We start from the raw sequence: 25,846 nt of genomic DNA, 5'->3' as shown, positions 1-25,846 counted from the left end.
TATTTCTACTGAAAGTTCATTTACGCCTATAGTCTTATGCAAATTTATCTAATAGTAAGCCTCATTGAACACAGTAGGACATACTTCAGAGCAAACATATGTAAGCTGGCATTTTAATATACCTTTTATATTTATTTGGAATTTTTTTTATTTCATTAAAATTGTCACAACCCACTTCAAAAGATTGGAATGAAATGAGCTGTGTCGTTAATGTAACATGAGCTACACGCTGTCTTTCAGGTAGCCTTTGGGAAGTTCAATGGCCTAGACCAGCAGTCTCCAAATGGCGGACCTCTGCTCAATGGAAAACCCGTCCCAGGTGCAAATGGAGTTTACTGTTCTGGGGGGGAGCCTGATTGGAGTTTGCCAACCTCCCCTAAAGTTCACACTGCCCAGCCACTTCTGCATTCTGTAGTCCCAGCAGGTTATGTGCTCGGATTTCTGGGCAGACATGGCTGGGCGGCACAAACTTTGGAGGAGATTGGCAACAAAGACATCAGGCTTCCCTGTGGAACAGTAAGGGGATTCATGCAGGGGAAGGATTTTCACAGGTGCTAGATCTGACCCATGGGCTGGATTTTGCACCTACTGGCCTAGACTTAAACATCTGCCCCTTGACAGATTTCTCCGTATGCCTCTGGTGAGCCTGATGCTTTTCATCTAAGGTCTTTAAAAATGTTTCAAAGGCAGCACCTGAGTGTTCCTGGTGATGATATCCTCACTCCTTCTGTAGGAGAAGTCCTGGAACTCCACACACCCTTGACTATGCCCCTGGCCCATTAATTGCAGTGAATCATACTTCCAAGTAAGCTGTACTACCACCTTGTTCTAGCTGAATTCCTTTGTCTTTAATAGCTAAGTAAAAATCAAATTTCGTCAGTGATCCATTTTTTCCAGCATGAAAAAGCAGTGGTGGGGGAAGCATCTCCTATTGAACTTCTGCTTGCCAGTTTGAGTTGTGGAAGAGAACTCTCAATACATCATTTCTAGAAAATGAAATTCCAGAACTGAAATCAGTCTAGAAGCATTCTTTTCTTACCCTTAATCCCTGATGTATGGAGAGCAGACTCTGTAATAACTCAGGGGAGAAGGAAATGCACTCTGCACCTGCTCAAATGTGTTTTCATGTAAGTCTTGCTCCATATGCTCCAGCACTGAGCCCTAGCAGTGTAAACAGATGCCAGGACTGAGCCCTAGTGGCCCTGACCCATGTTACCCAAGTTCTGGTTTCCAGAACTTGGGAAAGAAAGTTACCAACTAGGTAACTAGGTCAGACCCTGCCTAGGAAAAGCAAATGCATAAGTCATTCTGTCATTTAATATTTACACACATAGACTCTGATCTGTGAGCATGAATAATGTCGGTATGTACTTGAAAGAAACCAAATGTGTAGAATTTAGAAATGGGTTATGTCAGAATGCCAGATGCAAGGGAGGGCACCAGGATGAGGTCTCTTATCTGGTGTGCTCCCTGGGGCATTTGGTGGGCCGCTGTGAGATACAGGAAGCTGGACTAGATGGGCCTATGGCCTGATCCAGTGGGGCTGTTCTTATGTTCTTAAATACTTCCACCGATTATATTAAATAGAATCTCGCTAGTAAATTCAGCAAAATTATTTGCTTGCAAACACTTGGATGCTGTGTACAGAACTGTTGGGGAACAACAGCTATAGCCAGCCAAAATTTTCTATTTTGGAAATCAGTGCAAAAACCACAACAAATAAGCTTGAACAACTGATGGCCAGCAACGTTAATTTCATGACCAAACTTGGAATTACTTCCAAGAGGAAAATAAAAAAACATACAATCTGGAGACACTAGAAGTAGGGTTGCCAGCAGGCAATCAGCTCCTGCTTTTATTGCTCCAGCTCTGGTGAGAGGAAAGGCAGCAGGGGCTCTTCCTGCTGTGAACGTAGCTGCCCCCCTCCTATCTGTTGACATTCGGGGGTGGACAGCTAAATGTAACAGAGGAAGTGCTATTGCTGTCTTTTTTCTTTCCAGCCCAGGAGTGTTAAAGCCTTTATTACAATCAGCTGGAAGAAGAATTGAAATGGTTCCATGCGGCATTTCATATAACATTATATTGTCTAGCAATTCCTGCCCTGGCAGGAAAACATTCCTCAGAAAAACATTCTACTCATCAAGACTTCAACACCTGTGCCTTTAATTAAAAACTTTCCTCTCAGGACTTCTGCCTCTGTAATTGCTTCCTGTTTAGAAGGAAGAGGACATTTGCTGAATTCCTCCTTTATTTGTTCCTGTTTCCTGCTTGGGGTGAGTATTATTGGTTATCTCTCATTCATATTTTTTTTAATTGTAAAACAGCAAGTTTCACACAAAGAGAGAGAGAGAGAGAGAGAGAGAGAGAGAGAGAGAGAGAAACACTAATGAGAGGGAATTATTAAATAAAGTTCCACCTTCCCTGGGAGAACAGAAACTGAGTAATTAAGAGCCGGTAATTAAGAGTAACTCAGTTTTACCTGTTTGTGTGTTTGTGGCAGGGTTGGGAACTCGACTTGGACAACTTCCAAAATGTGTGTTTTTTGCTGATTCGTGGAGTTGTGAGCTGTATGTGTGGAAGACTGACCGCACCCCAGGGAAGCTGCAGGAGGCTTGGGTAAGTGCACCCAAGCCCCTGCAGCCCCCTGAGCGGTGTGATCCTGGGATTGGCACCGCTGCCTTCACCCCGCCTCTAGGCTGCCCACACCCCTTAAGGGGGCAGAGACCAGGGCCCTCAGGCTGGGGCGTCATGACGTCCCAGTTTGAATAGCACTGCTCTAAGGTGTTACACAACTCAGTGCCAGTGTCACGTTGTTTAAAGCCATTTCTGCCCAACGTTGCATATATGCAAAAGAGATCAAATGTGTACACCTGTGGGTTGGGCAGAAATGGGTTTAAGCAATTTCTGCACCTCTCAGCAATTATCTCTGTAGTGTAGTAGGTTAAAGAGACAAACTTCTGGAAACTTCTATCAACTTTAATGATAGGAAGGTAAATAAAACCAAGTGGAGAGAATCAAGTTCTTTTGTGGCAGAACTATGGGCTATTTGTGTCCATTTTACCAATACGTCTGTATGGCGTCATTATTCTGAGGTGCGTATGTGGTTAATGCCTGTTATAACTGTGGCTACATCTGCAGACACTATACTACCTATAGTACAGCAATTACAATTGATAAAAATGGTTTAGAATGGATTAAAATGTTAATTTTGAATAAAAACACATAACCACTTCTAGCAGTTTTTATTTTTGGAGAACATCAAAATCTGGGGGGAAAAACCCGTTTTCTTCCACCTCTAGTAATGAGTTTCTATACACACTAGCTCCAAATTGACTGAACTGAAGAAATGGATTTCCAGTTGTTGCCAGTCATGTCTAAGCTCTGAGAACTAGAACATGCCTAATAAACCTTCTGCATTGGAGACTGGAGGTCAGGGCTTTTTCACATATGATGCTAGGGGTCAAACTAGATATTATGCTAAATGTGTAACATGGCTAGTGTATTTACAAGGAGTGTGTGCTGGGAGTGAAATGGGGTAAAACAGACAGAAGTGGGAGGGGGCCCTTTAGGATGTTAGCTTCTGTTCCATTCTCAATCCTCCCTGTGCTGTTTTAGTTGGAAAAGAAGATTTCTAAAAATCAAGCGAAACATCATTGACTCCATTATGCATAACATGTAGCTTGACCATAAATCCCAAAGAATACTTTATGCACAAACATGTGTCTTAAGTCCCAGATTATGACTTTTGTTCTCTAATTGCATCATGTCCCTTCCCCTAATTGTAATGTGCACTTGTAAATTCATGAAAAGTTAGGAAACAGGGATGAGGAATGAGGAAAATCATCTATATTTCATTATGGTTCAAGATCTGCGTTAGAAGGGCAAATAGAATTGCACACCTAATATCCACAGTCATCTCTGAAACTTTTAGCTGTAATTAGTAGACTCAATTGCATTTCCTTTTTCCTTTTGAGACACAAGACCTGCATACACCCTAATTGACTCCTAGATCCCAATACAGGTGTGAAAGTGATTCAAGCGGGTCCATTAATAATGATGGACTAGATGCTAATTAACCCCCTGATATCTTCTTGCGGGAAGTTTAGTGAACTTTCATTTTCTTTCTGTCAAGGTGAAATTTTTGAAGAACTTTCAGCAAATGAGAAGTGTGATATTTTCTTCATTTGCAGTGCTTGAATTAAGGTTGTCAAATCTTCAAGTTCTGCTTCAATGTTTCATTTTCTTTCTTCTATGATCATGTTGTTGGCAACCTTCAGTCTCGAAAGACTATGATATCACGCTCTGAATGGTGGTTCTGGAACAGCGTCTAGTGTGGCTGAAAAGGCCAATTCGGGAGTGACAATCCCTTCCACACCGGGAGCAAGTGCAGTCTGTTCCTGGTCTGTCTCCCTGGCTATGGGTCTTCCTTCTTTGCCTCTTAACCTCAGACTGTTGGCCAAGTGTCTCTTCAAACTGGGAAAGGTCATGCTGCACAGCCTGCCTCCAAGCGGGCCGCTCAGAGGCCAGGGTTTCCCACCTGTTGAGGTCCACTCCTAAGGCCTTCAGATGTCCTCTTGCAGATGTCCTTGTATCGCAGCTGTGGTCTACCTGCTGGGTGCTTTCCTTGCACGAGTTCTCCATAGAGGAGATCCTTTGGGATCCGGCCATCGTCCATTCTCACAACATGACCAAGCCAACGCAGGCGTCTCTGTTTCAGCAGTGAATACATGCTAGGGATTCCAGCACGTTCCAGGACTGTGTTGTTTGGAACTTTGTCCTGCCAGGTGATGCCGAGGATGCGTCGGAGGCAGCGCATGTGGAAAGCGCTCAGTTTCCTCTTCTGTTGTGAGCAAAGAGTCCATGACTCGCTGCAGTACAGAAGTGTACTCAGGACGCAAGCCCTGTAGACCTGGATCTTAGTATGTTCCATCAGCTTCTTGTTGGACCAGACTCTCTTTGTGAGTCCGGAAAACGTGGTAGCTGCTTTACCGATGTGCTTGTTTAGCTCAGTATCGAGAGAAAGAGTGTCAGAGATAGTTGAGCCAAGGTACACAAAGTCATGGACAACCTCCAGTTCATGCGCAGAGATTGTAATGCAGGGAGATGAGTCCACATCCTGAACCATGACCTGTGTTTTCTTCAGGCTGATTGTCAGTCCAAAATCTTGGCAGGCCTTGCTAAAACGATCCATGAGCTGCTGGAGATATTTGGCAGAGTGGGTAGTGACAGCTGCATCGTCGGCAAAGAGGAAGTCATGCAGACATTTCAGCTGGACTTTGTACTTTGCTCTCAGTCTGGAGAAGTTGCAGAGCTTTCAGTCCTTTCAGACTTTGCTTCTATGATGTGGTTTTTCATTTCTTAGAGCTACCCACCATGGTTAGGCAGGGCTGCCATACTAGCAACTGGCTCTTTTGCTCAGCCCTGTAATTAAACTTGCAAACATTACTAGCCCACCAAAATGTTTAGTAGTCTGCTTATGAATAACAATAGCATTATTAATTACAGTACTTCCAAGTCTTCAAAGCACTTCACATATATGATTGCATGGTTACAACAGCACTGTGAGATAAGCCAATATTGTGCTCCATATTGCCATTGAATCAGCTTGCCCGAGGCCACCTAGTGCATTCATGGCAGAGGTGAAATACAGACCAGAGTCGTGATTCTCATTGCAGTTTTGTAGCCACTATGCTACACTAAGGCCTAATCGTCTGTTCTTAGGGCAGAATGTAATTGCAAATTGGAGTGTTATAGCTTTGCATATCCAGAAAATCAACCTGTTATCCACAAAATAAAATAAACCAAACCAAAAATTAGATGCACTAATTCAGAGGCATCCAAAAATTTTCCCAAATGCAATCCACATATGTCTAGCCATACTACAAAAACACTAGTCTTTCCCCACATTCAGTGTCATTAGGAGTCAGATACACAAAGCCTGATAAAGCATCTACTTGCTTAAAGTTGTGGATTCGTCTTCTTCTTCATACATTTATTCAAACAAAAAAAATCAAACAAAAGCTACTGCAAACATTACTTCATTTACAGCCCAATCCTGAGCTGTGCAGGGCTGCAGCAGCACTGAAAATGGCTGCCATGGCATCCAATGCGCAACCGGGCAGCCATCACTGGCTCCTCGGGAGATGGGGACACTCATCCCATTCCTCCGGGTAAGGAAAGTAGCCCCGCAATGGGGCTACTCGATTCTGCGACAACCCTTGGGCCAGTGCAGAATCAAAGAGCTTTGTGTCAGGCTGAGCAGCCCGACACGGAGCTCAGGATCCGGTGGAGCTGAGCTCCACCAGTCCCGCCCTCCCCACCCCCTCCCCCACCATGCCTCCTCCCCACTCTCCGCCTGCCTTCCTCCACCCCGGAATGCCTCCTCCCTGCCTCCCCCTTGCTCCCACCTACTTCTCTGCTGCCTGGTGGTTTGGATTATTGCCAAGTGGCGGAGCACTAGCTATCCCAGAGATAGCCCAGCTAGTTGCTCTGCTATCGATCGGCCAGCACTAAGCCCCACAAATGTGCCTTATGGTACGTTTGCGACAGTGCGTGCCTGCAGTGAGCCAGCGTGCACTGCAAAGAATTGGGCCCTTAGCCACTAAGTAGAAAGAGCACATTTGTTTGTATGGAACAGCTTGGGTCTTAGGCCATCATGGAACTTAATGGGGCTTTCTTCTGAGTAGACATCATGCCGCAAATCATGTTCAAACTGTGCAAACTTTGCTCCTATCAAAGAAGCAAACAGTGTTTTGCAGTAACCACTTTAATCTGTTGGTTTCCCCATCAATAAATTAACAACTAATTCAGATGTGCACAACGATCTGAGGTTATTTTCACAGGGTTTTGTTTTTTTTAAAACCCACATATTTTTAACACAGGGAATTTTTTTAAAAAGCAGCGTTGCTTTCAACCAAACCCTTAGTAGGATGACAACGACACTGTTACCAGTGATTTTTAAAAAATATTATTTCGTATTATGCTCTCATATTTATGTGTACGAAATAGAAAGGGCAACATTTGGTTCAAGAATGTCTTGGTCCTCAATGTTTCTCTAACCATTTTTTGAAAAGAAGTCTCTTTTCCTTTTTAATCTGAGCAAACCTTCTTGCCTTCCTTTGCTGAAAATCATTGCAGTACATACCCTACAGGGGTTTAGGGCCCCATGTGAGTGTTTAAATGGCTATTTTCCACTCCAGTCCAGTCCGGTCCACTCCAGCCCAGTCCACCCAATCCACTCTATCAGCCACTTTACAGTGCAGCCTTTGCATTTTGTTGTCTTTTTCAAAGTCCCTAGGGCTGGGGTCAGCAACCTGTGTTTTTAGAGCCGCATGCGGCTCTTTCAGCGGTCTGCTGCGGCTCCCAAGTGGGGGCTGGAAGCGGGGCGCCTTCCCCGCGGCCGCTGCCCAGCCAGCCCAGCCCCGAGGGCGCCCCTCTCCAGCGCGATGTGCTGCGGGCGCTGGCTGCTGGTGAGTGCAGAGCCGGGGCGCCGCCCTCACCCACAGCAGCTCCTTCGGCTGGCAGGGGCAGCGGCGCTCTCCCACACCTGTTCTCCGCGCCCCATTGCGAGCAGGCGCCACAGGACAGGGCAGCTGGTGGCGAGTGCGAGGGGCTCTTTGCAGGGACCCCTGTGGCCAGGCAGGGAGAGTTGGCAGTGCTGGTGCAGCCGCGCATGGGCTCAGTGGGGAAGGGCATCAAAGGAAGGGGCAGCAGCGCTCTCCCACACCTGCTCTCCGTGCCCCACTGAGAGCAGGCGCCCGCAGGCGCCCCACTGCAAGCAGAAGTGGCAAAGGGGGTGACAGAGCGCCTCTCTGTCACCCCCTTTGCTAAACTAATTACTATGTAAAAATACAAAGGCATTTCCGAGGCAGATAAGCTGCGCTCCAAAGCCTCCTCCGACCCCTCCCTGCAACTTGGAGGGCTCAGCCCGAGGTGCACGTGCGCCCACCGTTCCCCCCACACACACAGAGCAGGCAGGGGGATCCTTCGGCTCCACCCCTCTGAGTCTGGCAGGCTTCGTGACGCCCTTTGCCTTAATGTTGCCCCCCCCCCACTGCATAAAAGATGGGGTGACTGACCCTGGAGCTCCCTGAAGTGCGCCTGCAGGGAGTGGAGACAGCCAAAACACCCTGGCTGGGCACACTGCGCAATCCAAGTGCCCTTCCAGCAGCCCGAGGCTGCAATCCTAGCCACACTTTCCTGGGAGTAAACTCTATTGAACTGAATGGGACTTACTTCTGAGTAGGCATGCTTAGGATTGGGAGCTGACTCCGGAATCAGCCCCTCTGGCCTTCGTGCGATTTCTCTCCTGGTCAGTGCGCCTGAGCATGGAAGTCAGTCCCTCTGAAACCGACAGGGCAGACTTCCCAAAAGAAGTCTGAGGGTGGAGGATGCGATCCTAATACTACACACACTGACTAAGGAGGAAGCCCCATGGAAATCAGAGAGGCGCTTACTTCTGAGTAAGCCTGCATAAGTCTTCCCATTGCTTCGATTCAGCGCAAAGCAGCATCTGTCGGTTTTTTCCCCCCTCCCCTGACTCCACTTTGGAGTCAAACGAAATCCCATTGATTTTAACACACTATAGTTTTTTTTATACATAGCATAAAGGTGAAAAAAAACTATATATGCAGTGTTATCTTCATTTTAGATGTCAAGAGGGTTTTGTGGCTCCCGAGGTTTTCTTTTCTCTGGAAAACGGGTCCAAATGGCTCTTTGAATGTTTAAGGTTGCCGACCCCTGCCCTAGGGCAGTTTCAGCCTCTTAATGTGCCTAGGCATCATTGCATTAACTTAATTGCCCAAGATCATCTATATACACTACGCCTCCATTTGATCCACTCATCTGCAGCATAATCAAGACCTTCTGGCACCCGAGGTGGCTTGCCAGATGCTACCCCCTTTCCTGGTAATGTGCCAGCTTCTGCTCTTCTGGTACACAAGCTCCCTGCTCTTCTCTCATCCATGCTTCTGGTCTGCCCCCCTTTCTATTCCAGTACAGGGAGTGGAAGGATGAGGATGAGGATGGATGAAGTGGGTGTAAGGAAGTGGGTGACCCTGCCCATCAGTTGCCTGAGACAACTGTTGGCCTCATGGATGGGATGGGTCTGACCATCGTTATAATATACTCATCCTACGAATTCCCTAGTGGCTTTGCAGTTTCATCAGAGCCCGCTGCTGGAAATAACTGTGGCCTCAATGAAACAAGAGGAAGTTATATTTATTTGATATATCAAGTTTCATTTGGAGATGTGTGTTTCCAAACTGTATTAATATCTAGGCACCTTTGCTGCTTTTTCTCCCTCCCTTGCTGAACCTTACCACGTCTTGCTTCTGACTTCTAAGCTATTCCTGGCTTCCTTTAATTCTGAGCATGTCAAATTTCATATGGGCAAAAGCAAAACATGGAATGAGAAGAGCTGGCATAAATGTTTCATCTGCTAAATGCCCTAGGGGATTGTAAATGTATCCGATTTTATCCCCTGGTTGCTATTGCAGGAAGTACATACAGTTCTTGCCTTTGGATGCATAGTGAGCTGCAATTCTAGCCATGTATTCTTGGGAGTAAGACCCATTGAAATAACGGAATGAATATGGATAGGCTCAGGCCACATGCAACAGGTGCAGCTCAATATAAAACCATTCCAAGACCTAATTCTAACGCAAGACCATTTCACAGCTTGACATGGAGATTCATCGCAATTTTCTGGGGGTAGAACTAAGTGATGGGGAAAATGCTAATGTGTGTAAAATCTACAGTGTAAGTTTCAAGTAACAAGCTCCAGAGCCTCTTTTTTAATAATTACACAGGCCAACACACATTTTGCTTCTTTAAATGTTACACCAATTCCTGGGTACATTTGGGGTGCTGATTCCAAAAATGGCATCCATTTTGCCCCCTCACGTCTAGTTTTAGAGACACGACATAGCCTCTTTAGTGAATGGTTCAAGCAGCTTCCTCATGAGGAAGCTACACCATGGCTTCCACGTGAGGAAGCTGCTTGAACCATTCACTAATGAGGCTATACTATATCTCCAAAACTAGACATGATAGGGCTAAACAGATGCCATTTTTGGAATTGACACCCCAAATTCATACCAAACCACCATAAAATTTGGGAAAAACTTTTCTGACCCTCAATTTTGTAGGCCTGTGTTATTTTTGAAGGTGGGGGGGTTCACAAGATTTTGAGGATGAATGTATAGTTTTTACCAACATCTTTTTCTGGTCTCTTACAGAAGGGCAGAAGAGCATAGGCACATGCTTCACATGCACAATGTCCCAGGTTCTGTCCTGGCATCTCTAGTGCAAAAGGATCTCAAGAAGCAGTGCTGAAAAATACCTCTGCCTGCCTGAGGCTTTGGAAGGACACTGACCACGCAAACAGTATTGGACTATTAGACCAACAGACTGACTCAGTATAAGGAAAATCCGCATCTTATCATATGTTTGGCTATCTCAGTATCTGTGAATACATCCATCAGTAGGACTTGCCTAAACTGTTGATTGATGGGAAGCCCGGTGACTAAACGAACTGAATGGTTCTCAGTGCATGTGGTTGCTTTCGTGAATGGACAATTCACTTCCAAGGATGGAAGACCAGATCTCTGCAGTATGTGTGTAAAAAGAAGAGTTTGTTGTTTGAATTTGGACGGAAAGAAAAAAGAGCATTAAAGTTTAGATCAGGGGTGCCCAAACCCTGGCCCAGGGACCATTTGTAGCCCTTGGGACCCCCAGTTCGATTCACAGGGAACCTCCAGTCTGGTGATTGTGGTAGCCTGATGCGATTACTCTTAGTGCAAGGGCTGACTGTTTGACCTCCTGTGCGAGCTGTAGGCCTAGGGCTTGCTGTTTCATGTCTGTGGAGCATCAGCGGCAGCAAAGGAAAGGTCAGCCTTGCTTTGTGGAAGGTCTTTTACAAGACTTTCAGTCATTCATATAAGTTCCATCTCTAATATATTCATTTATGTAAATTTATGTAAATTTATTCAAATTTTAAGTGTAAATTATTTCTTTTTTCCCAGGCCCCAGCACAGTGTCGGAGAGATGATGTGGCCCTCCTGCCAAAAAGTTTGGACACACCTGACTTAGAGAATTAATTAGAACAGGAGTTCCAAAACTGTTGGTCGTGATCTGAGCTTAAAGGTCAGAAGCTTAAGGGGGGACAGCATCTGTCATGCCTCCTCAGGCATCCGAAGGTCTTAGGCCAGTCCTGGGTGGATTACTTGTTACAAGTGCCACTTCCTGGCTTCAATTTGAGTAAGTGTGGAGGCAGCTGTAATTGGGGTTGTTTGAGTAAGGTATTTTCCTCCATGAGTTTGTGTCTGTGGCCTCAAGGAAGTTCACCTAATGGGGAAACAAACACCTAATGCAGGGGTGTCAAACATAAGGCCCGGGGGCCAGATGCGGCCCATGGAAGCTTTTTATCTGGCCCTCAGTCTCTCAGCTGCTGAGCAGTGCTAATGAGTTACTGCTAAAAGGGCAGCCCCCACGAAAATTGTGCTCTCCCATGTCTTGAAATATGATAAAGATTTGCGTGTTTTCTCTTCTGTCATTTGAAGTTAATGAATTCCCAAGTGAGAAAAAGTGCTAGTTTTTGGTTATGAGTTGTTTAATGACATCACTTCCTGCCTAACGACATCACTTCTGGCCCTCAGCAGGCATCATGAATGCCATTCTGCCCTTGGTATGAAACGAGTTTGACACCCCTGACCTAATGGGTGTTTGGAACTCCCCCAACTTCATGGCATGCCCTACTACTGTAGGAGATGAGGTTGGCATTTCAGTGGTCATTTTTGGGGGGACTGCCTTAACACTCTTGTTTCAACAGGAATTTGCTGGCCTTTTATAAGTGCACTCCTATGTTTAACGTGGTTCCATTCTCTCCTGTTTATGTTTCTATACACAGCAACTAATTCTCTGTGTTATGTTATTATGTTTTATTTAGAATTGTAAGCCACTTTGAATGTTTTGTTGTTTTTTTTGTAAGAAAGGTGGGATTATTTCATTTCATTTTTTAAAAAAATGTCTCAGTTGTGTAGTTAACGTTTAGTGTTAAAAATCTCCACAGGCTCCCTGATTCATTTCTCTCAGCTGCCATAATAACTGGTGACCAATCCCTATTTGTCATTTAATTTCTCCTTTGAGCTTTCCCTGTGAGGTGCTGACAGGACCAGCCACCAGGTGGAACACTTTGAAAAGCAAATGAAAAGAGTGGCTGAACAAATCAGACCCCGGATCTCTTTCTCTTTTTGTGCTCCAGAGTTTGTGTTTGTTAATTCCACAACGCCTCATTTGTCTGCCTTGAATAATCATGCTGAGCAGCAGTTTCATGACCCAGGTGATGAGAGCTGATATGGCTGGCTTCATATCTTTTCATATTGAGCACAGAAGAGAACAAACCTATTTGATGTCTTGTGTACCTTGACAGCCCTGCGAGGCAAATTTAGCACACCGTGTTGTCTGGATTCTTTTTTATAGGGCTGCCACGAAAAGGATGAGCAAATGCCAAGGAAAAAGCTCTGCTGAATCTGCTACCTTTCCTCATCAATTACTGTAGTTCAAAAGGCTACTCAGAACTGACACCATTGGAGATGCTATCTGCATGCGCCAGTTGGAGTGGTATATTTCTTTCCTCCTCCGACCTGTTCCTTGGGTGGAAAAACATACAATGCTCTTCTACAGAATCAGCAAATGTATACATTTAGACCCTAAAAGCAAATTCATGAAAACCAGCAGTTCCCAAACTTACCACGATCATGGCATCCTGTGGCCACAGTGCCCCATTGTGGTGGTACTGGGCACCACTGTCTTGAACTGTGCAAGATCTTGCACGACTCAAGATGGCAGCACCGGGAAGAGCTAGTAAGAAAAGGTCACCATGCACATCCCGTGGCACCTCTGTGAGTTTGCCACAGTGCCCTTGGGTGCGGCAATGCACAGTTTGGGGAGCACTGCATGAAAATTGTTGAGAAGTAGATAAGATTAAATTAAAATAGCTTTAGGTGGCCTAGGATGCCTGCAAGCCAATGTGCACATACCTAGGAGCAAGCCTCACTGAATGCTACTGGATTTACTTCCAGCAGACATGCATAGGATTGTGAAACCAAATGTTTGAATGGAAACATGAGTTGCTGTTTTGCATTTATATAGCTCTTGACAGTTCAAAGTGTTTCATATACATCATTTTTGTATTCCTTACAACTCCAGAATAGGGCAGTGATGGGGGCAGGGAGGAGGATGGATCAAGGCCAGGAGGGGAGTGGGTTCAGTGGCAGCAGTGCATGCCAAATCCTGACCCCCTTCCCAGGCCTGATCTGGCTTCATGGATCAGCTCAGACTCATGCCGGCGGTTGAGCTAGTGCAGGTCCAGGTTGATGCATAGCAGCTGTAGGCACTTACCCTGTTACCAAGGGGACAAATGTCCCCTTACCCCAAGGAGACCTCCAGAAACCAAAAAGTCTCTGCATGATACAGCAGAGGGCGAGGCTGCACCACCGCTGCCACATCATTGCATGGGGAGTTAATTGGGCTTGGGCCAGGAGCCATTTCAGTGCTGCCTAATCTTTTTTGCAAGTGTGCATCAAGTCCAAAGTGTGACAAAGCTCTGTTCAAGCCTTATACTGAAAATATGGAGGGGGAGAAGATGGAAGAGGGATCGCATATGCAGTTCCAACTATGTTGTTTCAAACATTATGGGAAAGGAGCATTATCGACCTTGAAAAGGCATTCAATCTCATGCTGCACGACGTCATCTGGTACATGCTGTATAGCCAAGAAGTGGCAGAAGAACTTGTTTGATGGGTGAAGCTCTTATACAAGGATCCAAAGAATTGTGTGCAGGCCATTGCTGGAACATTGAAAGACTTCCGCATTACAGTCGTTGTCCACCAAGGCTCGGCGCTATCTCCACTGCGATTCATCACAGCGATGGACGTCATCACCCACGATCTCAAAAGCCGGACACTTCTCAATGCAGATGACGTTCTTCTCACGTCCCACAACCAGGAGGATCTTGAGCAGCAAGTACAAGCTTGGAGTGACCATCTCACATTGTTTGGCCTCCGCTTCAACATCAAGAAGACGGAGTACATGACGACAGACCCCAGTGAGCTCAGGACAATTTGCACAAACAGCATGGACCTGCCACGTGCTGAAACATTCCAGTACCTTGGCTCGATGATCACAGCCTGAGTCACCAGCCTGAGTCACGAGACCACTGTGCGAATAAACGCAGCTGGTGTTCTTTGTGACAAGAAGATCAGTGACCATCTCAGGGTGAAGATCTACCAAACAGTCATCCAGCTGGTCGTACTCTATGAGCTAAATGCTGGTCAGTGACAAGAGAAGCCAAACATGTCATGATGCCTCAGTGTCATGGAGACAAAGATGCTGCGTTGGATCATTGGTATCACTTGTTTTGACCACGTCTGCAACAGCAACATTCAGCAGTGGTACAGCTTCACTCCAATCACCGACAAGTTGAGAGAAGCCTGGCTTCAATGGTATGTCCACATTCTGTGTGCTGACAGTGATACACTGACGCAGAAAGGCCTTCTGTTGGAGGTCAATGGCAAACAACTGAAGGGCTAACTGAAGCAGTGCTGGTTTGGCATGCTGCACAGCAATATGAAAATCACCCGCCTACACCCAGACCAAGCCCATGACTGAGAGAAATGGCGACTCTGATCCAAAATAGCAGACCCTGCCACCACACAGGACAAATGCTAAAGAAGAAGAAGAAGAGGAGGAGGAGGAGGAGCATTATTAGAAAGCAGAATGTGCTCGGTCAAAGATGTTGCTGGCCCTCTGGATGATGGCACAGAATCAGGTCTGCTCCTTTTTGCTTTTCCTCTTGTAAATTAATTATACAGGAGCTGCATTAAAGTTTCCCCGTAAAATATGACAGTAATGATTCTGTTGCTCTTTTTGAAGATGTTTTAATTATCCAGGCTGGTATTTTTTACTGAGTCACAGTTTTGCTTTGAAATTCACGTCCCATTTAAAGCTAGGAAAAGTTCACACCTTCTTGGTGCTGTATTAACAGCACATGCCATAAACACAGGAGTTTTATTTCAATGGGATTCAAGGCTTCCCCTATTACGTTTTTAGCTTGTATATCCACATTGTACATACAAAAAAATGCCACAACTCCTGTTCCACAGCTTGTATTTTAAAAAAGCATGTAATAAGGGTATATGCCACAGACAGCTATTAACTAGCCATGACTACCCATGGCATGTACCCTGAGCTGGCCCACTAGTGAGACATGGTGAGGCAGTGCATCAGGCAGCAGATGAGCAGAGCTGCCACTACCATTCTTCTCAGTCCCCGCTACCCCTAGTGGCGGCTGCTGCCACCATTTGTCTTCTTCTCCTTCCAGCTACCCCACTCCCACTGCGCTGCCTGTTGGAAAGGCAGAGCGACAAAATGGAGACCAGAGAAAGGACATGGAGCAGAGGAAGGGATCCATAGAGGAAGGATTGGGAGCCCGCAGCTCTTTCAGGCCTCTCCTTCCCAACTGGTAACACTCTATCTACATCGAGAGGGTGACATTTGTAACAAGTGGTCCCCACAGAAAAGGCTGCTTCAGGCAAGACACTGAAATGGCAATCTGCCCCCTTCTCACTAGTCAGCAGCACCTGGTGGACACCTGTTAGGAAAACCTCTAAGGGAAAAAGCTCCCCCTCCCCTCAGCCTGGGCTCCTGCTGTTATAGAGCTTGTCCTGAACATTCTAGAAGGCTTACAATATATGGTAGATGAAAGTTGGACCTGACAGAGATGGACCTGGCAGTCTTCCCTGTGGTTCTGTGCTTATTAACCCTTTCATAACATAGTAACCCTTTCACAACAGAAAAACATTCTCCTGCCACATTTGGAAAGTAAATGTTGATAAAACAACCACATAACCCCAGGGCAGTGTTCTGTATCTGGGGAAAAACTGCAGATGGAAATAAATGCCGTGCCCTCCCCATGCCATGCTGGTGCACAGGTCTCATGGAAAGGCTGATGCAACAGAGAGGGGATAGGCAACAATGAAAGCATTGCCAATTATAGTGGAGGAGGATAGATGAGGTGTCCCCTGGACCAAGTGTGTGATGTTCTGGATAGGTAAGCAGGAAGCAGGTGATAAATGAGGGGCAAGGAGGGGACAAGGGCTGAAATGTCTAGCAGTGTTTCTCAAACGGTAGGTTGGGACCCACTAGGTGGGTCATGAGCCAATTTCAGGTTCATTTCAATATTTTATTTTTAATATATTAGACTTGATGCTACTATGGTATGTGACCACATTTGCAGAAATGTTACAGATCTGTACTTTGAACAGGCTACTATGTATATGCTTTTAACAATGATAGTGAATGGGACTTACTCCTGGGTAAGTGTGGGTAGGATTACACCCTAGGATTGTTAAAAAATTTTCCTGCTTGATGATGTCACTTCTGGTCATGACATCACTTCTGGTGGGTCCTGACAGATTTGCATTCTAAAAAGTGGGTCCCAGTGCTAAAAGTGTGAGAATCACTTTTAGGATTAAATGATCCTTTAATCCTTTCACTTTTAGGAGAACCACTTCTGTAGGATGAAATGATAGTGAACGAAGGACCCATGTGCCTAAGGGCGCAATCCTAACCCCTTATGTCAATGCTTTCCAGCACTGATATAAGGGCAATGCAGCTCTGAGGTAAGGGAACAAACACTCCCTTACTTTGAGGAGGCCTCTGTGGATGACACACAACTGCAAGATACAGCACATGTCCCATTGGCACCACTATGCCAGTGCAGGAAAGCACTGTCATAAGGGGTTAGGATTGCGCCCTAAGCAGGCCAAAGGCATAAGTAGGAGGAGCTGCCAGGCCCAGGAATTCTAGTCCCCAATTCTGAGTGGGAAGAACTAATTAACACTTATGTGGTCACTGCAACCTTGTTCATTTTCTTTGGAAGTGAATCCCACTGTTTACAATGGGGCCTGTTCCCAAGCAAATGTGCATACGATTGCAACCTAAAATACCAAAGGTATATATAGTGCCCAGTCCTGTCCCCCAACTAAACTCACATTCCAGCAGAGCAGTGTCATTTGTGGTGTTGCAAAATGCAGCATGGTGTTGAGTGCTGCTGGGTCACTGCTGCAAATGGCAAGCAACGGCAGTTGTGCGACAGCAGCTCTCCTGGATCCCCTGGCACCTGTAAGCTGGTGAGGGAGGCGTGCAGTAGAGGGAGGGGAAAATAATAAAGTGGAGAGGGGGAGGATCGGGATGGAGATCAGGGTCATTGGGAGGCCAGGGGGTGGATCCTGGTGGCAATTGCACCACCAACATCCTATGCCCTGCCACCATTGCTTTGCCACGCCTCCTTGGGTCCACTCAGACTTGCACCACCCAAAGAGATCTACTTGGCGCAGATCCAAGTAGAACCATAGGGCAACAGGGGGCTTACCTTGAGGTAAGGGAACAAAAGTTCCCTTACTTTCAGCCAGGTCCTATCAATAGTCTCCACCACCAGAACTGGAGTTCTGACAGTGGAACACTTTCCAGCCATTGTAAAAGGTGATCTAGAAACATGCATAGCCCACTGATGATGGTGAGTTGGTGGCAGGGGTGGGGCAGGGAAAGGGTGGAACAGGGAAGGGCGGGAGGCATGCTGGCCTCGAGACAGGCCCCCATTCTCTCCTCGAACTTGTGCCAGCTAAAGATTTGTTGCAAGTCCAAGCAGACCCATCAGTGATCAGGAGGCTTATGAGTAGGTAAGGGGAAATACTATTCCTTGCCTCTCCAAAGCCTCCCTCTCCACCCCTGCCTTAGGGAGCATGCAGCATGGTGTGGTGGGGGAAACCATAGGTTTGGGCTGTAAAAGAAGCCTCCTGATCACCCCCACCATTGGATACAGCAGGTGCCTCAATGGCATAGCTGCCTTGCCGCTAATGAAGGGGGATAGGAATGGGGCAATATTTGCATGAAAAGTTCCTGTTTATTTAATAGCTACCCTTTCTTCAATGTAACGCAAGGTCTTCCATCAGGAAACCGACCACATCTGCATCTTCTTCACTTCAGCAAGGCTACTTGCATCATGTGCCTTCAGACCATTCCCCTATATATAATCCCTATATCTGAAAGTAATTTTGTGTGAGCAATCAGTCTATTTTGACATCTGCAGAGCTCCTTTCTTGTAATGCTGTTCATCGCTAGAATAACAGCACTGATGTGTAGGCAGATTATAAATTGTTCCATTAAGCTTCTGTGACTTGCAAAACATCATTTTCTCCCACCACATATGATCAATACGTCTCAAAGTCCTGGCACAGATTCCTTATCTCAGCAGATCTTTTTGAAGAAAGGTCTTTAGAAAAGAAAAAGTGGAAACACAACCTCCCTTTGTGCCAGGTTTTAAAAGGTATTTAAAAATATTATCAACCTGTGGAGGCATGTAAATTGCACTAGAAACCAGCTCTATCTGCACCCTTGTCCTGTGTATGAAATCCTGCTGATTTCAGTGGAACTTGCTGCTGTGAGCATACAATTTTATCCTAAACCTAGTTTTATACAGAGAGAGAGAGAGAGAGAGAGAGAGGAAAAGCTCTGCCTGAGCTGTAGCACTCCAGACAGCAGGCAGAAGCTCTCATGCCTGCATGCACACTTCTCCATACATGTAGTTTTGCACATACAAAACTAGCACATCAGTGAAAAAGCTAGATTGGAACCCTTCTCCCTGGCTTCTGGTCTTCTATGTATAGAGCATTTTCTTTAGATGGGATAGCATTCAGCTGCATGAGCCTTTACTGGCAGCCTGACATGATGTAGTCTACAGGCTGCTCACCACATCTGCTGTTTATTAGAATGAGGCCTTTATAAAGAAGGGAAACTTATGGCTGTGAGTAGTACCATCCAAAGAGCTCCAGAACAGAGGAAAATGGCTCTCTATGCTTTTTCCAGTAATTTGATTCAAGCTTGTATTTTTTTTTTTATCATGGGATATCTACTTGTCCCCTGCAGATTAGGCTATTCAATGTAACAGGGCAATTTTTGAAATTCCATTTTCATGTAATGAAAAGCAGCAAGGACGATCTGTGCAAGGACGCATGCTGGATGCATTGGAGTCTATATTGTGATGCTAACCTGGATCCCCCTGATTGAACACATCACTCGTTGGGGCACGCACTTGACAGATGGGGCCACTACCTATATACTTATATGTGGAATTAAAGCAGAATCTGGTCCAGGACGAACCACAGCAAATAGCAAACCATATGCTAGAGCAGATTTGTATGCTATGAGATACTTCTGCCGCATCACATGAAATAGATAGTTCCCACCTGAAGAGGAGGCTGTGGCACTACATGTTTTGTTGATCTGACCTTCCATTCTTCCTGTCCGCCTCCACCGAGGGCAGGGAATTCAGCTGGCTCTGTTCACCAGATATGATTGGATCATTGAATGAATCCTAATGCAAACATGCAGCAGAATTATCTCCCTTTAGAGAAGCAGTTCTAGGCACACCATTGAAATCAATGGTGTCTGCTTCTGAGCAAACACACCTACAATCAGGCTGTAGAAGGGGCTCAGTTTTCCAGTGTAACTCACATACTTTCATCTTTGGCAGTATTTTGAAATACTGCTTTAGAACCTGACACAAAGGCAAATTTGCATTTCTAATCTTCCATTTCCCCTCCAGTGCTTTTCTTCCAAGGATCTGAAGAGACAGGGAAACTCTGCCAGTGCCTTTAAGACTGCATATGGTGGAAGCAAAGGATGTTTTGCAAGTCACAAAAGTTTAGTAGAACAAACTGTTTCTGCCTACACACCATTCTAGCTACAGACAGTATCTTGGAACCACATGTTGTGTCTCTGCATGAGTTGGCACTCTGACCTTGCTGCCTTCTAAGCAGGGCTGTTCAGAACAGTGGCTTGCTCAGGCATGAGCTCCTCTGCAGGCAAGCAGTAGTTACCTTTACCCACTTTAAAAATAAGCCCCTTCATGGTTAAGACTGAAGAACGGAGCTTCCAGTTTCAACTTAGAAAGGAAATATGGCTTAGCAATCAGAAGTTTGGAGAACACACTTTTGTAGCATTGGTTGATATGCCTGTACTTTGTCACTTTAATTACTATGTCTTTGAAGTTGGGAACAAATAGAAATCTCAGTAGCTATGGCGTAACGCAAAACATAACAAACATGTTGTTTTTAAAAAGATCAAAAATACCACCCTTATAATAGGCTACAGAAAACATAGCCAAAAATTAAATACGAAATAGATACTGTATCTGCATGTTGTTTCAGTCTTGAATGATGGCGTATCAGCTATGTTTTTCAGTTGGTGTTACAACAAATATTTATTTCAGTCTAACATTATTTCTGTCCTGCAATACTTTTGCCTGTTCTCACTTTGACATGAGAGAGGGAATTGCTGCTGCATTTTCCTCGTCCTTCACTTCAGTAATGTGCTTCAATGTATTTTGTTGCATTTTATTCTACTTTGTCCTCGAGGAACTCAGGGCAACATTCATGGTCCCCCTCCCCACCTTTTCTTTAGAACAGCTCACAACCCAATCCTATCCTCTGCCGGCCTGTGGGGTACAGCTGTTCTGACACAGCCTCCGCTAAATCATGGGCCAGCCAGAGACCATGGTGTAACAGAGATCCATGATGTAACAGAGAGGAAAGGAAACGCAATTCTTATTTACCTATTCAGCCAGGCCTTGGTTGCTGATGGGTGTACTCAGAACTGTGCCAGCTCTTTGACTGGCGCAAGTCCAAGTGGACCCAAGAGGGTATGGCAAGGTCAGGTGGGGGCATAGGATACTGGCAGTGCCTATGCCACCAATATCTGCCCCCCTGACATGCCTTCTGGTATCCCTGATTCCTTCCACAATCCTCCCCCTCTCCACCCTGATCATCCCCTTCCCCGCCCACAACCCACCCTTTGCGCCAACTCACCTTCTCTGGCAGTAGCTGGGCACTCCACTGGCACGCGTGCACAGTTGTCAGCCTTTTACCTTTGCGTGTGTTGCTGCTGCAACAGCATTGATGGAATGGGCCTTCCACTGACAGAACACATAGTTCTGTCAGCAGAAGGTACCCATAGGATTAGCCTGTTTGTGGTAGGCTGACTGTCCTAAAATCACCTTCTGAGCTTCTGACTGGGGTTTTAAATCTAGGGCTTCTCAATCCAACTCTGGCATGCCAGCCACTACACCATTTTGGCTCATCATATCTATTGGAACAATAAAAACACTTTTGACATATTGCATGTACTGCTGTGCCCTCCCCCAATCTTCAGATTCCATATCCGCGGATTCACTTATCTGCAGTTCTTTGCCCACTTGCACCCATTACTTAACTGTTTTCCTTTGGTGCCAAGCACTCATTTCCCTTCCTTTGCAGCCTGTTACAGAATGCTAGAGGAGGAACTTGAGAAGCAGTCTGCTGGAACACTAGAGAAGGAAGACCAAGAGAATGCTAATAGAAAGCAGGAAGTTAGTGTTCTGGCAGACTGCGTCTGAAATTAAGCAGTTGCAGGCCTTATAATCCAACCAAATACAAAATACTGAAATTGCAAACCAAATCCACACAGGTTCTTCTAAATTCATATGAGGCAATTTGCTGTCCTTGAACAGAACTAACGCAAACAGAGATGATAGAATGCCATGATTTAGGTTCTAAATGCAATTCAACTAAATAAAATCCTATAAACCTGACCAAAATGCTAGAGTTAAATTGGACAATAGAAAAAGAACAAAAAAAATTCCAATCTAATAACCCAATGAATCTGATATCCACAACCTGAGCCATTTACCATGTTACCTTTGCTAATGCATATGGTTTAAATCTAGGGTTTTTCTAAATCAGGGGTGGGCAAACTTTCAACTTTAGGGATCCTGGACCTTTAACAATTGAATAGAAGAGGGAATTTCAGCTGGTACAGCTTGTTATCTCACAGATGACCCTCCTCGTGATCTGCTCTTTTACTCTTTTAATCTGACTACTGTTTTTATGGCCTCTGTAGTGTGTTTTTAAATGTTTTTATCTGCTTGTATTAATGTTTTTAAAATCTGTTTTTTTAATATGTTGTTAGCCGCCCTGGGTCCCCTTAGGGAGAAGGGTGGGATAAAAATAAAGTTTTATTATTATTATTATTATTATTATTATTATTCTCTAACGTTCTAGCTGAAAAGGAAGAGTGGTGAGTGCTTGGCACCACTGTAAGTATAGGGTTCCTTTTTTTGCTGTGGTTTCGGTATCAGGGGGCGGCGGCTGGGAATGTACCCCCTATGGATACAGGGAGATACAGTCCTGTATTAGGTTCCCCTCTAGAAGAGCTTCTTTGACAGCTTAATTAGTGCCATACATCACAAGGGTTCTTCTGGTTTTAGTTATAAGGATCAACCCTGGAACCCAAGAAGCAAGAGCAGATGAAGGTGTTTCTGAGGACATGCGAATTGCCCCTTCACAGAATCAGGGATTCAGAAGAAGGATGCTTCCATGTAGACTTTGGTCCCTAGCATTTCACCCGCAACCCTGACAATGTGTGGAATTCCCTACAGCAACACTAGGTGCTGCTTACTAGCCTAAATGATTTTCCGAAAGAATTCATCAAATCCATGGAAGATAGGGCAATTTATGGCTAATAGTCATGATAATTAAATGGAGACTCCATATTCAGTGTACCTCAGAGGATCAAAGAACAGAGCAGCTAACCTCAGCATGTCCTGCTTGTGAATTTCCCAGAAGCATCTGACAATGAAAACAATGCTGGATTAGATGGACCTTTGGTCTGATCCAGCTAGGCAGGTATAATGGAAATGCACAAGATCCCTCAAGGAGATAGAGTGTGGTGCCAAAAGTGGCCCCTTGCTCTGGCAGGCAAGCATGGGGTTAACACCAGGGCCTTAGATGGCTGTGAGTGTGCTGCCCAGCTGCAGCCACTTGGAGGCATAAAGGCCCTCAGGGTTAAAAGCACCACTTGCAGGAAGGAAAAGTGTTGTGGGTATTGAAGGAAGGAGTTTGGAGAGATTGAGAGAGCAGAAGGAAGGAGCTTGGAGGAGGGGGAATAAACTGACAGATCAATGCACTGAGGAATGAATGGACTACTGGACTTGCTGACTGACTGATGGACAGATGGGCAAATGGACTTCTGAGGACTGCTGGAACAGAGATTGGTGTGTGTCTACCACTTCCAAGACCTGCTGAGAACCAAGTTGTTGCTGTGGTAGTTTGAGAAGCTGCTGGCAGGAGAGGCAGAAGGAGGATCTCTGCAGGTTGAACAGGCAATCTACACTGATGGTGGGGTTCAGCAGTGCTACAGTGCAGAAATGGGGCCATTGTTGGGGAATACGGGGGGGGGAGAGCTAATTAGCTTAACAGTGGGCATAGGTTCTCTAAGTAAAGCTTGGACTGGGGATTTGGCAAAACAGCAAGTCTCCTGTTCCTCCCATGAATGGGCCTTGCCACCTATTAAACCTTGCTGGGTTTATCTGACAGTGGCCCTGGTAACCTAGAGTGTGAGAACTGGTGGGTTAAATCAAACCCTCTAGTTCCCAAATGTATTTTGTATATAGAAATATGAGCTAGTCCTATGTGGTAGCACATCATGCTTTCATGCTGTGAATAATTGATGATCACTGGGGCTGCTTATTGGTCTTGGGGGTATTGCTGGGGTGATTGATTGTTCCTTCATGCAGAACTTTTACATAATTTGGCAAGTATACCTTGCTTTAGTAGATAATAAATGTGTCAGAGGATGAGAGATTTTTTTCCTTCTTCTGCAAGCATTTAATAGCAACAACCACACTTCGGATTGTATCTAGGATTTGATGAAAGTAGTGGACACTCAAAATTCATTGGCATTAAAGTTGAGAGCAACATTATAAAGGGGCCAGGGCTGAAATCCCTTGCTGCCTGATTTGCTGCCAATTATGCCATAGTGTTTGGATTTAAGGTAGGTTAATCCTGATTTTATTGAAGGCTGGCATCTTAGGTTTATAAAGTGCTTACCTAGTGGTAAGTATCGCTGGTTTCTTTCTTTTGCATTATAAGAAATTAAGCAGTTGCAGGCCTTATAATCCAACCAAATACAAAATACTGAAATTATAAACCAAATCCACACAGGTTCTTCTAAATTCACATGAGGCAATCTGCTGTCCTTGAACAGAACTAACGCAAACAGAGATGCTAGATCAAATAGAATGCCGTGATTTAGGTTCTAAATGCAATTCAAACTAAATAAAATCCTATAAACCTGACCAAAATGCTAGAGTTAAATTGGACAATAGAAAAAGAACAAAAAAATTCCAATCTGATATCCACAACCTGAGCCATTTACCATGTTACCTTTGCTAATGCATATGGTTTAAGGTTTTTCTAAATCGGGTGGGCAAACTTTCAACTTTAGGGATCCTGCACCTTTAACAATTGTATAGAAGAGGGAATTTCAGCTGGTACAGCTTGTTATCTCACAGATGACAAGATGATAAATAATAATGTTCCTGCTTTTAAAAAAATATTGTTACTCCTCCTGTTGCCAAGAAGTCAAGTCAGATGACACTCAGGAGAGTGAGGAGTTTCACATTCCCTGAATGGTATTATTTCAGCAATGAACTAACTCCACCTAGAGATAAAATTTTTGTCTGTCTTCCTTCCCTTGCAGGAATTGGACCCAGGAAATCTGTCACACACCCCCTTTCCTGATTTAATGTTGTTGTAGTTTCCATGCTGTCTTTTTGTTCAGGGTTTGGTGAACTCATGCTGTGCCCATCTTGTTGCACAACAAATTCTTGCAATCTATTTCTATATTATAATAAAGGAAATTGCATGGGCAATTGTTCAGAAGTTCTCCGTGAACATTTTGACACTTCAGGTACTGTGGAGGTATTTTCTTTGAGCATTTATCTTTTTGCCTTATTGCAGCAATTTTCAGCCTTTTTCATCTCACGGCACACAGATAATGCGCTAAAATGGTCAAGGCGGACCATCAGTTTTTTGACCATTGACAAGGCACATCATGCTGCTGGTAGGGAGCTCAAATCCCCCAATTACCCTGCTAATAAATGACCCTTCCCCAAAGTCCTGCAGCACACCTGCAGATCATCCGCAGCACACCAGTGTGCCATGGCACAATGGTTGAAAATCACTGCCTTAGTGCAATGCCATGATGTATCCGTAAAAAGATCAGATATGGTCTGGCACAGAATTCTGTTGGTGGTAAACAAGACCATTAACTGGTTCAGCAAGGGAGCTTGATAACATTTCTTGATTAAAGGAAATGGATGGCTGCTGTTGCGAGAATCTTTATATAAAGTTTTTGCCGCAACTTGAGGAGGTTTCTTTTGCTGGATAAACTACTGGATTCTTGGCAAAATGACTCTAGCAAAGAGATTGTGACTTGTAAAGGAATACTCAGTAAGAGGTACAAAATTCAGATTAGCACATTCAATTCCAGGGCTGTCAACCTACCCAACCTATATGCTTTGAACTTGGACCATCTTTTCAGGTTCTGTGCTACTTCTTGCAATAATATATTATGGTTGTATGCCATGATGCAGTGGTTCTCAAGACCCACCAGTTCGTGTAAAGGTTCCCCCATTCCATTAAGGGGTGGGGGAAGGGGAGAGGCAGGGAAGCAATCCCCAGGATTGCGCCTGTATTGGGGGGGCGTGGGGGGTGCTTGTGACTTTATGAAGACAGGGCTGCAGGAGGTGTGGGAAGTCCTGCGCAGCCCTCTGCAGCACTCCCCGAGGCTTGGAACGTTCAGAGAAAGCAGGCGCAAAGCACTTCCGTTTTGCAGGAGGCGCTTTGCACCCACTTTCAGTGAAAGTTCCAAGCCTTGGGGAGCGCTGTGCAGGGCTCCCCACACCTCC

The 25,846-nt window shown here is 45.2% G+C and overlaps 1 pseudogene; it reads left to right on the top strand.

Moving 5' to 3' along the window:
- Positions 1–13,737: 13,737 nt before the first annotated feature.
- LOC136645150 (uncharacterized) lies at positions 13,738–14,423 on the top strand (annotated as a pseudogene).
- Positions 14,424–25,846: the final 11,423 nt, after the last annotated feature.

The sequence above is a fragment of the Tiliqua scincoides genome, chromosome 3 (genome assembly GCF_035046505.1).
Source record: "Tiliqua scincoides isolate rTilSci1 chromosome 3, rTilSci1.hap2, whole genome shotgun sequence".
NCBI lineage: Eukaryota > Metazoa > Chordata > Lepidosauria > Squamata > Scincidae > Tiliqua > Tiliqua scincoides.
This window is presented reverse-complemented; position numbering and strand designations above follow the sequence as displayed.